Source organism: Hyaena hyaena, unplaced genomic scaffold (genome assembly GCF_003009895.1).
Source record: "Hyaena hyaena isolate Hyena2069 unplaced genomic scaffold, ASM300989v1 scaffold_592, whole genome shotgun sequence".
NCBI lineage: Eukaryota > Metazoa > Chordata > Mammalia > Carnivora > Hyaenidae > Hyaena > Hyaena hyaena.
This window is the reverse complement of record NW_024081223.1, coordinates 144,136-157,539: the sequence shown is the minus strand read 5'-3', so window position 1 is coordinate 157,539 and position 13,404 is coordinate 144,136. Positions and strand designations below refer to the sequence as shown.

Genomic DNA, 13,404 nt, shown 5'->3' with positions numbered 1-13,404 from the left:
GTGAAAGAAAGAAAAAAGGAAGCTAGATCCTAAGTGTGTTTTGTTCTGCTTGTTAAAAGAAGATCCAAAAAAATAATAATAAAAGTAAAATAAAATAATTTAAAAATAAAAATAAAGATTAAAATTGCTTTTTCTGTATCCCAACGGGGGCTGAACAAAAGAAGATAGATGCTATTTTTCCTAGAGCTGAAGCTTTGTAGCTCTCTATGATCAGTGGACTTGGTGCATGCAAGGGATTTGTGCTGATCTTCTGGGGGTGGGACCTGGTGTACTCACTCAGGCAGACTCACCCTAGTGGAGATGCACCTGCAGAGCCCAGAGGAGCAAGGCTTGGTAAAAGAGGCTCCAGCCTCTGATTGGTGGTGCTATTTTGCTCACTAAAGTGCGTCAGTGCTGTTGGGCAGGCTGAAAATGGCATCACTCTGCTCTCTTATCCCTGGAGCATGGAGTTTGCACCCACCACTCTTCTCATTGAAGAGTAAACAATCACCCACCAAATGAAATGTTGACAGAAAGCAAGAAAAAACTTGGTAGCACAGGAAATTTGCCACCAAAAGTAATTTCTCAGTGAAAAATAGCTTGGGGGCTCTTGTTCTAGTGCTAAATTTCAAGAAACCAAGTAACAAAAATAATAGTATTCAAAGTAATAATCCTTAACTACTCAAGTTTCTCAGGATTCACCAACCAGCAAATTCAGATGGAGGCAATATGGCAATGGAATGCAGAGATCAAGCTTGGATGACCCAGATTTATTTTTTTTAAGTTTTATTTATTTCTGAGAGAGAGAGAGAGACACAGTGTGAGCAGAGTAGGGTCAGAGAGAGAGGGAGACACAGAATCTGAAGCAGGCTCCAAGCTCTGAGCTGACAGTCAGCACAGAGCTGACGTGGGGCTCGAACCCACAAACTGTGAGATCATGACCTGAGCCGAAGTTGGAAGCTTAACCGACTGAGCCACCCAGGCACCCCTTGGGTGACCTGGATTTAAAATGTGGCTGTGTGAAGAGGGTAAAAATGGCGGTTGTCTCTTCTGTGATGTGGAAAATATCTGTGTCTACATCCTCTTAAAAAGAGTCAACTGGATACTGTATCTAAGATGCTTAGGCCCGCACCTGACACATTAGCAATCAGTAAAAGTTAACTTGTGTATCAGCCAGCTGTAGCTATCCTACAAACTTAATGACATAAGAAGTAATCATTTCTTGAGCTGGCAATTCTATGGGTCAACAACTGGAGCTGGGCTCAGCTGAGATCAGCCCCACGTTTCTCAACCCAGTTGGACTTTTTCACGCACCCGCCGTTATCTGTGGATCAGCTTTGTCGTCATGTCTGGGACCTTGGCTGAGATAACCAGAGTGACTCAGCTCTGGTCCTCCAGTAGGCTAAGCCAAGCTTTTGCTTGTGGTAGAGGCATGGCACCCAGGAGTGAACTGGAGGTATAAAAGGACTCTTGAAACCTAGGCTCAAAAATGTCACAATTGCCTCACATCGGTGTCGAAAGGAGTCACAAGGCCAGTTCAGTTTCAGGAGGTGAAATCCACTCCTCCTCCTGCTGAGAGGAGATGCAAAGTCACACTGCAAGGGGGGTTGGACAGAGGGAGGGAAGCCACTGGAACCACTTTTGCAAATTCTATCCCAGTTGGTATTATCATTGCTTTTCCCACACACATTGATATTAACTCTCAGTGACTCAGAGTCCCCACCCGTGTGACTTTAAGAAGTCCTGTCTGTTAAGCAATTTAAATATTTCTAGGAACAATGATAGTCTGTCTATTTACTTACTGAAACGGCAGCTCATATTTGAAAGAATGATATTTTTCCATACTCTTGTTTTTGTAGTTGTATGTTTATATGAATAGCTGTGTGTGTGTGTGTGTGTGTGTGTGTGCTATTGATTATGAGAGTCAGGAGGTGGGTAAGCTTTCCCACATATCCTGAAAATGTAACTATAGTTTATTTGGATGGGACCAAATAAAGTGTAGTTTATTTGTATATTTGGATCTTAATTATGTTAATTATCCTGGTTAACTATCCTGTTGAATTTTAACAAAGAAAATATGCATTATGGAAAATATTAAGGCCTATCTCTTTACACTTAGAATTTGAATTCTGATGATAATCATGAGCTTAACTTTTGTGAAAACAATACCAATCAGAAAAAAAACCGAGTTAGAGATGTATCTATCCATCATGGTTTCTTCTTTCTTTCACCTCTTTGCCTTTTTCTCCCTCCCAATTTTTTTCTGCTCTCTGTGTATCTGAGGGCCATTCTCTCTCTCTGTCTCATTTCCATGTGTCTCTCCACTTCCATTCTGCCTCCTTAATTGTCCTCATCCCTTTTTTCACTCTCTCTCAATTCCTTTTCTATTTCATACTTGTCTTTTCCTCTATTCTTTTCTCTTTCAAACCAAGTCCATCACAGTTAGACCTTAATTATTACTTAGTTCATCTCATTAAGTTTACAAACTGATTGTTAACCATATTTTAATATCATTACCTCCAAAGAACACACCCAAGCAGTTGCTTTTAATTTCTGTGTATCACTAAAAAGATTCCTGCCACCCCTTCTCAACCCTTGGACTGTGTATCTCAAAATAGTGGCTTGTATTTAATGGTCAACAATAATGACTTTTCCTTACCTTCTTTGATTTATTTTTAAATAGATACAGAATTATTGGAAGATTCTTCAACCTGACCTCAGAAAGTTCAGGCTCAAAGCCCGGAAGTATCTCTTTCTATCTCTTGATACTTGGGCAAGTCATTTCTTTTGGCTCAGTCCCATTTTCCTTATTTGTGAAATTGGAATAAAAAAATTTATTGTGAGAAATAAGTGAATTGCATATATAGAAATGCATACACACACACACACACACACACACACACACATAAAACAGGCACTCAATAAATCTGTGTGGATCAGATTATCGACCACCATAGTCAGTAGTTACTCTGGAGATCAAATTTTTTTCATTCTATCCCAGAAATAATTCACATTTGACTGGACTTCAAGTCAGGGAAATCCTGATTTGTATGTATGAAGGGAAGTGTGAAGCAAGTTGAGTGAAAGCAGTATAAGGAATCTGTTCCAAAGTTTTTGCTAAATGGTTGTCTTAGGGACCTCTGACGTGAGCAAGGAATGGTATGCACCACCAGCATTCATTAAAATAAAATATTCATTTATAGATGAAATAAATCTAGTTCCAGCTGTAGTTATATATGGCATACGAAGATGAAGAGCATTTTGTTTAATCAAAAACACTAATTATTAAAAATACAGGTGACATTTGAATAGCAATTAATATTAAACTATTTTTATTAGACACAAAAGGTTCTGTTTATTAAACAAAAATATTCTGTTTAATGCTATTTTACAACCTCCTTTATTCACCATTGTCAATATCAAAAAAACAAAAACAAACCCCAAGTCCAGTTTTGGAAATATGGGCAAAATCATAATCTATTCTTATGAAAACATGTCTATGTAACAAATACCATCTTAAACTATCCCTGGTCTTCTTATGTCAGAAATAAAGAACTCTCCTGAAATTCATCCAGGCGAGCAGATCTCCTACTGTATTTCTGGACCAAACCCATCAGCACTAGCTGATAGCACCCATGAAGCTATTAGGAATGCAGGCTGGCAGTCCCCATCCCAGCCCGATTGAATCAGAAGCTCTGCTGGTGGCTCAGCAATGTTTCTGCAAGCTCTTCAAGTCACTCTGATGCACACTACATTTCGAGAACCACTGACCTAAACCCAAGTGAGTAGAAAACAAGGGTGCAGTATAAATAGTGGCAACAGTATAAATATACTAGAATTGAGCTTTTAATATGGTATGCAAACATTCTAACTTGCTAACAAACTCCATTATCATTATTACCAAATGTGTTAGCTTTTATAAGAAACACCGACACTGTTTTGGTTGCAGTCATCTAGAAATTTAAAAAAGGAAACTTTAAGTTGAACTCTGGTCAAAACCTCAGCAATGGTCAGTTGACATGCCACTGCTGTCCGTGCATGTACAGGCTGGAACATCCCAGGAAGGAGAACAGAATTTTATCACCACCTTTAGGGGCCAAGTGACAAAAATTATGAAATGCAGTTATCTCCTCTTGCTTCTTATTACTGAATTTCCTTCACTGGCTGTGAGTTATTGTATTTTTTTTCTTTTCATTTTAAAGTATCTAGATAATTTGTGCTCCCGTGGCTATTTGCTTTTCAGACATTCGTGTTTATATTCTGCCTAATGCTAATTAAATTAAGTCAGAAAGCTAATTCTTTTCTGAATATGTAAACCTCATGCATATTTGAATAAGCAGCATTAAATATATTTACAATCACATAAAACAGCATCTTAACACATAAATAAAAGAAAAACCCACAGCTAAAAATCACTTTTAGAGTGCTCATTTATAACTTAATAGTATATTGCCAAATAAAAAATCTTTTTGCAGTGAAAGGGAGGGGACTTTTCCTTAATTTGAACTTTTACACTACATCCTAAAAAACACCTTCAAGCTATTAAACATTGACATCAGTAATAACTATTAAAGTGGAAAAGTAAGCCAAATCAAAATAGTGGTTATAAAACTTAGCAGAGTTACCCCAAAAATGAAACACCATTAAATAAATTAAACTGATTCCCCATGTATTGAACTATAATATGAACCAAATATATTTAGAAAAAAACTGTGACTTTTGTATTATCACAGGTATTTTAAACAAGCACTCTTATTTGCTTACTGAGTTCCCACTTTTCTTTTCTTTTTTTAAATTTTTTTAATGTTTTATTTATTTCTAGGAGAGAGAGACAGCGTGAGCAAGGGAGGGTCAGAGAGAGAGGGAGTCACAGATTGAAACAGGCTCCAGGCTCTGAGCTGGCAGTCAGCACAGAGCCCGACGCGGGGCTCGAACCCACGAACAACGAGATCATGACCTAAGCGAAAGTCGGACGCTTAACCGACTAAGCCACCCAGGCGCCCCCCCCCCACTTTTCTTTAAAAAAAGAATTTCTCTATAATGGAATAGTACTGAATATAAAAATAAAGTAAAATATCTCACTATAAAAAAATATAACACATCTACTCACTGAACATCTTTCACTGACACAAGGCAAGCAAAAGCAATAGATTTCAAGTTTTCCATTGAATTCATAAGAATCCCTTTCTTTCTAAAATATTTGGGCAGTACAGAATTTATAGACATACATATATGAAAATTGGTTGCATCACTTTAATAATAACTTTGATCCTTACTGATAAACTTCAATATGGAATGTACAGTTTTTTTCCGAGTTAAACCATTTGACACAATTCCCATACAACTTCCATATGTGTTTGCTGTGTGTCACTAACCCATTTTTCATCTCTACTCAGAACTATCTCAGATGCAATCAAGCAGACTAGAGACCCAAAAAAGTCTTAAAGGGTCGTTAGAGTAGTACTTGGTATAACAATGGCAAACCAAAAGAAGAGGGCCCTTTCACTTTTTCAGCTAAAAGTCTGAAATTCCTGGAAGAATACATCTGGGTAAATACTAAGGGAATCAGATTACAAAAGGTTAGGACCCTCATTCAGAAATCACTCATGTCCATTTTCAACTGAGTGCTAACTCAGTAGTAAAAATGAAATATTAAAGTAGCATCAAATTCTCAGATACTATGGCATTTATTCACTACCTCTAGATCGTTATTTAAAAGGAATTCTGCATTTCCAGATTAGAATTTGTTAGCATTTCCTTTGTACAATCGCATTATAAATGGATGGTTGTACAAAGAGTGCTCCCCATCGAAGTTACACCAACCCAACCTCATTCCCCTTTTGGAGCCAAATTGAGTTACTCTAACATGAAGACCTGAGTTCTGAGGCCTCCCCTCCATAGACGATTTCTCTGAACACTCCTCACTTTTGCAGAGGAAAAAGATGTCTACAGGAAAAAAGATGAAGACACTGGTTATTCTGTTTCCATGTTAGTTTTTCAATAATCTACAGGGGAAAGAGACATTTCTTCTAATACATTTTGGGTAGTGTTGTAGGTTAGTATCTGCTAAATACATATGTCCACCTAGAACCTCAGAATGTGTCCTTATTTGGAAATAAGGTCTTTGCAGATGTAATGAAGGTAAAGAGTTTCTGGTTTCCCCCAGATTCTGTTACCTAGAGAAAAGGGAGGGCAAGAAGACCCTTCCACTCTCCTTCTCTGGTCCAACTCTCCTGTGCAAACTGGGAACAACAAAGCTCGCTCTTGTATGTTTTTCCAAATTTCAATGCTCAAATATAGGCCTTTGAAAATCAAATACTAAAAATTTGACTCCTTTTGTCATCTGCAAGCTTCTGGGTCATCCTTCCTAGTATTTATTTATGGGTGTGATGGTGATGATATATATTTTTAAATAGAATTTTAAGAATGTTTGAAGTGTATTCAAGGACTCCTTTAATTTTTAATTGGGCCTGCATTTAAAACTCTGGAATACCAAACATCCTTTTATTTCCTATGAAATACAGCTTTTTATACAATGGTCAGAATGATGGCAATGGCAGGCAGTTTGATGTAGAACCTAGCTCTTCTCATTTTAGAATATTCCATTAAAGTTAGCGGCCTGCCTTTTTCAAGGTTAAAAACACAAGAAGAAAAGTGACATGGGTCATAAATATGTATTAATATACAACCATGCATTGTCTGTTCAAAAATGCATGGTTTTCTATTTCTTATTCTCAAAATAGCACTGGAGATACCTAAGTATAGGTATATACTTTGCTTTTCTATACACACAAACCTCATTTTATCTTTTGAAAGTTTTTATTTAAATTCCAGTTAGTTATCATACAGTGTAATAGTAGTTTCAGGTGTAGAATTTAGTGACTCAGAACTTCCATACAATACCAGGTGCTCATCACAAGGGCATTCCTTAATCTCTATCACCTATTTAAACCATCCCCCCACCCACTTCCCCTCTGGTAACCATCAGTTTGTTCTCTACAGTTAAGAGTCTGTTTCTTGGTTTGCTTCTCTCTCTTGTTTCCCTTTGCCCAACAAACCTCATTTTAACCTCAAGTTTGTTTATTAAACAATGCTTAAACAATGTTTGGGTTAACTTCACAAAGACTTTCATCTCAGAACACTTCCTACTAGAGAGACCACAAAAAGCAATTTCTCCAGTGGCCTTAATTTTCTTTAAATATACCCAGGGTCACGTCACACCCCTTAATTTCTTCAAAGCTGCCTCCAAGGGTGTTAGGAGCCTACAAAGAGGCTAATGCATTCTGTCCAACAAACTACTATTGTCATTCAAATTCAAGGAGATCCCATACAGTTAGCTGGATGAATTGTTCTGGCTGGCCAGTTGGCATCCAAAGGTTTATTCTAATGGCCCATGGCACCTTTACTCTAGAGATCATTCCTTTCTGAGAAAAAGATACTCCATTATGTCCCAGGAATACGTGCTGAGATGAGTAAATGTCTCAGAATCAGGAATGCTCCACTTCACATAAACCCAAACTTTACAAATTATCTGTTCATGCATTAGTCAATAACCATGTATACTTTGTAACCCATAAGACTTATGCCTTAATTTTAATTAAAAAAAAGGAGACCATTTGACACAACATCATTACATCCTCCTTTGTTTTGGTCTCCTCTCCATCAGAGACACAAGTCCCTTAACTCTGGATTATTCCAAATCCAAACATCAAGGGTGCCCAGGAGTGGCTGCTACAAATCGATGGGAACTTTTGGGAAGCCTGCTCTGAGAACTAGCCACAGCTGTGTCCCCTGAGGGCTGGTGAGAGGTGCTGCAGTTCTGAGCTCCACCACCAGAAATGCTGATCTCCTAGGTAGTTTTGGAGCCCAGAAATGTGCATTTTTAACAAACATGGCAGATGAATCAGACTTGTTAACATTTTGAAATGATTCCCTTCCCAATGCACAGACAATTTTATTACCCTACTCAGAACACCTAGAAAGTGATTAATTAGTGTAGAGCAGTGGTTTTCACAGGACTTAGATCAGGCTCATAAAAACCTAGATTGTTTCCCCCCACCCCCATCTACAGTTTCTGATTCAATGTCTCTCTGGTGGAGTGCGACTCAAGAATTTACTTTTGTTTGAAGTCCCCAAGTGATGCTAATGCTGCTGGTCCTGGATCTACACTTTGAAAACCAAGTGATCTAGACATACTCTTTCTTGAGCAAATGCAAAAGCAAACACTTTCCAAAATGTATGGCATCTTATAACAAGAATTAAACAAAATTTAAAATACCTCTTTTAAAAAAAAGTTTTAATGTTTATCTTATTTATTTTGAACAAGAACTCGAACTCACAAACTGAGATCATGACCTGAGCCAAAATTAAAAGTCAGACACTTAACCAGCTGAGCTACCCAGGCATCCCAAAAGATACTTCTTTCATTATATTAGCATGCATTATTGTTTTCTTTCATTATATTAGCATGCATTATTAATCCTAGGTGGATATATAGGATTTATACATATATATAGGATATATACATTTCCAAATGTATTTCACCACAGAGCTCTCTTCTCAAGGAGAATCCTGAACTATTTGAGGAAAGCCCAATATAGCACCCTAACAAATTAGTGCATTCAAGAAACTTGGACCTTTCCCATTCCCATCCAGACCTCATCTCTTGAACCAACGCCCACCCTTATGCCCCTGCCCCAGTGCCAGGAGAATCCAAAAGCAAGGGAGAGGGAGGTACATTGTCCAGAACTCAAATTGATGTGTAATCCACTTTTCCATAAAACTAAAATTATAACGGGCACCTGGCAGCCTTGTTGGTTGAGCGCATGACTCTTAATCTCAGTGTTGTAAATTCAAGCTCTCTGTTTGGGTGTAGAGATTACTTAAAAATAAAACCTTTAAAAAAATTAATTATAGGGAGAGGGAGGGAGGCAAGTCATGAGAGACTCTTGAATGTTGAGAACAAACTGAGGGCTGATAGGGGTGAGGGGGAGGGGAAGGGGGGTGATGGGCATGGAGGAGGGCACTTGTTGGGATGAGCATTGGGTGTTACATGGAAACCAACTTGACAATAAAGTATTTAAGAAAATAAAATAAAATAAAATAAATTATAAGAAATACTTGATGCAAGTGAAATAATGTTTTAGTATTTCATATACTTCATGTACTTTAGGAGAGCTAGTAAGAGCCATATTTTAAATATATTAAAAGTAGCTTTGTAGTCACTGAAGTATAGAAAAAATGCATAGGTTTATAAGATTATTTCCTACTATACTCTCATAAGGAGATAAAATGCATATACAAATAAGGATGCATGAAGCAGATTACAGTAAGTGTAATAAGAAAGATATACACAAAGTGCCCTTAAATTAAGGACCACTTGCAATCTTATTGGAGTGTTTGGACTACTCATTATTAACAATCAGCAACTTTGCTAAAGAAAAGAAGCATGCTTCTTCTGATTGACAGGATTTTTGTGTTCCTAAATCTAGCTATGCTCCACTGCAGTGGGAAAAGGGCTCTAGCTGACTGGGATGTATTTCATAATGCAGTTCCCCCTAAACTTGCTCAAAGACTCACCTGGGACACCAATGGAAAATATAGATAGATTCCTAGACCCCATACTGACCAAATAAATCAGAATCTACGGTAGAAGATCCTGGAAAACCGTGTTCTTGATAAGTGCTTCCGTTCCCAAATTTTATTGTAGAATAAGAGAGACTGGGTTTTCTCTGAGGGGTCTTTGAGGATAGAGCCTCATTCATTCACTTATTCATCCACTCTGTCAGTTAGCAAATATGTACTGAGCTCACGCGGCATGCGCCACTAGATTTTTCTTGATCTATGTCATTAATTTTTATTTACAGTGTTAAATAGCAAATATTCAACTGAATAAATTGATCAAATTGGTTTTATGTAATGATTCATGACTCAAGCAGCACCCAGTCTAGCAGGTAGAAAGAAGCTGTGTTGAGCTGCAGAAAAGGAAAAGTTTCTAAAGACAGAGGAGGAAGAAAAAAAGGAAATTATTAACCAAGAATGCATTGTTTTAAGCAAGGTTGCCCTACTAAGAGTAACAGAGGGGGTTTATCAGCGGATTATCTCCTAGTGCTGACAGGAAATTTCAAGTTGACTGGTTAAAGGTCACATTCCTGGGGAGTTAAGACTACAATTAGGTTAGGTATTAAGTCTTGCTTTGCTGATGTGGGGATTAGCACGAATGACATAATTTGGAGTCTGCTGTCTCCTTTTTAACAATAGCATCATTCCATCATTTTTTAGCTAGAAAAAAATATTTTTTAGTAAACATATGTATTGTAAATCAATGTTATTCATTCAGCGATACCCATACATAAGGAAACCATATGCCCTAACACAATGGTCTTTTAGTAAAGTGCTCATTACACTACCGTATGATGCACAAAAAGAAAGTAACAGAGAACCAAACTTTAGTGGGAGCATCACCAAAGTATGAAAAACCATTCTGTTCACTGCCCCAGACACCCTTAAGAATGAGGATTTGAAATATAGAAACACATATACCAAAAGCTGTTTTCTTAAAAATGCTAACTTTCCAACTGCAATTTTGGCTACAATTCCTATGTTCTATTTTCCTACTTTCTGGTGGGGGCAAGAAGCAAATGCTTTGGGAAGGCAGAAAGGAAGGTAAAAACTAATTCTTAAAAAGCTGTGTGTTTGAAGATGTTGCTATTTAAAAAGAGATTGCCCCCCCCACCAAGACATACTCTATCTTAGGGAAATACAAGCAGGTTTGGCCTGTTTCTGCATTCTAAAATTTCCCATATCTATACTAATATCACCTCTTTTTCCTTTTTTTCTTTTGACTCTGTGTGTGTGTGTGCGTGTGTGTGTGTGTGTGTGTGTGTGTGTGTTGTACTGAAGTACAATAAGGTAGAAAGGGAGAGAAAAGGAGTTGGATTAAGAAAACGAAAAGAGAAGCCACATAAATAACTGCACATGTCGATTTGCTGGACGAAATTGTTGCAACCAAGGTCACAAAGAGTGAACCTCCTAAAAGAGGGAGCAATGGCAAGGGACAAAGGATTAGCACAGGGCACCGAGCCCATGATTTTAAGTACTGCCTTATCAGCTAATGGTAAAAAAATGCAGCAAATTGAAATAGCTCAGTTGTAAAAGTTCACTTCAATACAGGGCCTGCTAAAGAACCAGAATGAAAGAACATCAACATCTACTGGCACTCACTCCATCCCCAAACTCAAATTTCTCAGCAGCAGGGAAACAGTAACTACAGAAACAGCCCCATGTTTCTGGAATGCTGTCATCTCACTTAATTTCCAGTGCTGTTTTCTGAGGTCTGGGTGGATGTGTCAGGAACATGAACATGAATGCAGGGGCGGGTGTCTTCCTCCTCCTGCAAAACCAACAAGGTGCTGGCAACCTACAAGGAGAAGTTCTCCAGACCTTTGCAAATCACTTCCACCCTCGCTCTCTAGATACACAACCAACTTGCTTACAAAATAATCAGTGCCTCAACATATCCAGAGGCAAATAACTTCTTTTACATATTTTATTTGTAACACATAAATATGTAAAAAGATCATAACATAAATATGAAAATTAATTTATTTTTAAAATTAATTTTTTAGTAATACTTTAATGATTTGCAATGTTTTCACTGATTCCATAAGTAATAATAGTGATGAACTTAAATTCCAGTTAATAACTACTTCTGGTTGTTATTTAAATGAGTTTTGGGGTCACGCCTGGGTGATACAGTTGGTTAGGCGTCTGACTTTGGCTCAGGACACAATTTAATGGTTCATGAGTTCCGGCCCCACATTGGGCTCTGTGCTGACAGCTCAGATCCTGAAGCCTACTTTGGATTCTGTGTCTCCCTCTCTCTCTGCCCCACCCCTGCTCTGCTCTGTCTCTCTCTGTCTCTCAAAAATAAGTAAATGTTAAAAAGATTAAATGAATTTTTGTATAATTCACACAATTCTAATATAAGAGCCTCAATAATGAAAATGAAATAGACAATAGAAAAATAAGCAATAAATGGTATTAGCTAAATATTTAAGGCCAATGTCACACAAAAGCTGAAATTCTGTAAGTAGACTATATATTGATAAATCATCTATTCGGCCTAGAAAAAAACACTTTTAATTATTTTAATTAAAATAATTAAAGCTTAGAAACAGCTTTTCCATCTGTAAATGAAATGACAATAATGACCAAATAGAATTATGAGGATAAGATAAAGTACCTAGTACAATATAGTAGGTATTTGCTAAACACAAGTTCTCTCAGAGCTAAGTGCTAATACTCAATTTCTCTGTTAAAATGGAAGAACTAAAATCTCTCACAGAACTCTCCTTTCTTATATCTAAAGATAGGAACCAAGTTTTTTCAAGTAAAAACTTGCCAAAAAATCAACAAACAAGCCAAACCAGGAAAGGGAGACAAGTCAATGCCATAAACCCAAACCGGACAGCCAAGGAAACAAATAGGTAATTCTGGAGCACAGAAGAATAATTTGTTTTGTAAGGCTTCTAACCCTATCCGTAGAATCCATAATGGAGATGCAGAAAAATGTTGAAAAGTATCACCATTTCTGTAGTGAGACCACAAAACTAAACTACTACACTGAAGCTCATAGGTTTAGAAGGAAACGCACTGCTTTGTTCTCACCCATGAGATTCCACCTGAGCTCCCAAAATGCTGAAAATGTCCAACCACACTTAAACCATATTTTAATCCCATAATTCAAAGGGTCTCTGTACCTATCAGGGTTTAATATGAAAACCAGAACCCATTCTAGGTATGTTAAACAGAATTTAGATACTTACAGAATTGCCAATAAAGCTTGAAGAGTGGGCGCCAGCAAAGCCCCCACTGGTGGCATTGAATCCAAGAACACTTCAACATAGCTGCAATCCAAAGACCGAGACCACCCCATCACCGCTGACCCTGCTGCCCCTCCCACAAACACAACTGCTTTTTCACGCCCACAAAGCTGGTGATCCCAAAATTGTCGAGCCACTGCCATAATTGCCTCCTAACACGGTGTCTCCGCTTTAGACTTAGCAGCAGGAAAATGATCTCTACCTTTCTTCTACCAACCAAAATATGTGTGAGAGCACCTGATCCTGGCTGTAAAGGAGATGTGGAATGTTGTGAGCTTTGCAGTCTCTACTTTCCAGGAACACACCAATGGAGGGGCTGTTAAACAGAGTGAGCAAGCCAATCTACAGTATCCACTATGGGTCCACTGCAGCTCTACAACACAAGAGCCATGTCCCTCATAATCTACCCCTTTGGTGACTCAATACCCATAAGTGTTTGCTTCTTGACTTTATTTAGTCTTAGGCAATAATGAGTCTTGATTCCAGTCAACAGTCTGGCAAACTGCTGCTTGAGGCAGCACACTGAATCCAGAAACCTGTA

The 13,404-nt window shown here is 37.9% G+C and overlaps 1 protein-coding gene across 6 annotated transcripts in view; it reads left to right on the top strand.

The window, feature by feature from the left end:
* Window positions 1-13,404, top strand: part of RXFP1 (relaxin family peptide receptor 1) — a 111,430-nt gene that overhangs the window by 41,432 nt on the left and 56,594 nt on the right. Inside the window, exon 2 of one of the 6 annotated variants that reach the window (XM_039256871.1) lies at window positions 3,525-3,760. The exons of the other annotated variants lie outside the window; for them this stretch is intronic. The gene's annotated coding sequence lies outside the window, so the exon portion shown is untranslated. The remainder of the gene's footprint in view (window positions 1-3,524; window positions 3,761-13,404) is intronic. 6 annotated transcript variants of the gene reach the window in all.